Source organism: Rattus norvegicus, chromosome Y, assembly GCF_021556685.1.
Source record: "Rattus norvegicus strain SHRSP/BbbUtx chromosome Y, alternate assembly SHRSP_T2T, whole genome shotgun sequence".
NCBI classification, from domain to species: domain Eukaryota; kingdom Metazoa; phylum Chordata; class Mammalia; order Rodentia; family Muridae; genus Rattus; species Rattus norvegicus.
Window position 1 is genome coordinate 48,076,397 of NC_141555.1, and position 237 is coordinate 48,076,633.

The following is a 237-nucleotide window of genomic DNA, read 5'->3' on the forward strand; positions in this document are numbered from 1 at the left end:
TTGACCGAGTCCCAGGTTTATTCCGCGATGCTGTTGCATCTTCAACCGCAACAAGAGTCTTTTGTGTAGGCAAAAACAGCCATTTAGAAATAATGTCTCCTGGGGTTGGGCTTTAACTCAGTGGTAGAGCAGTTGCCTAGCAAGTACAAGGCCCTGGGTTCGGTCCTCAGCTCCGAAAAAAACAACAAGAACAAAAAAAAAAAAAGAAAACAAAATACAACAACAACAAAAAAAAAA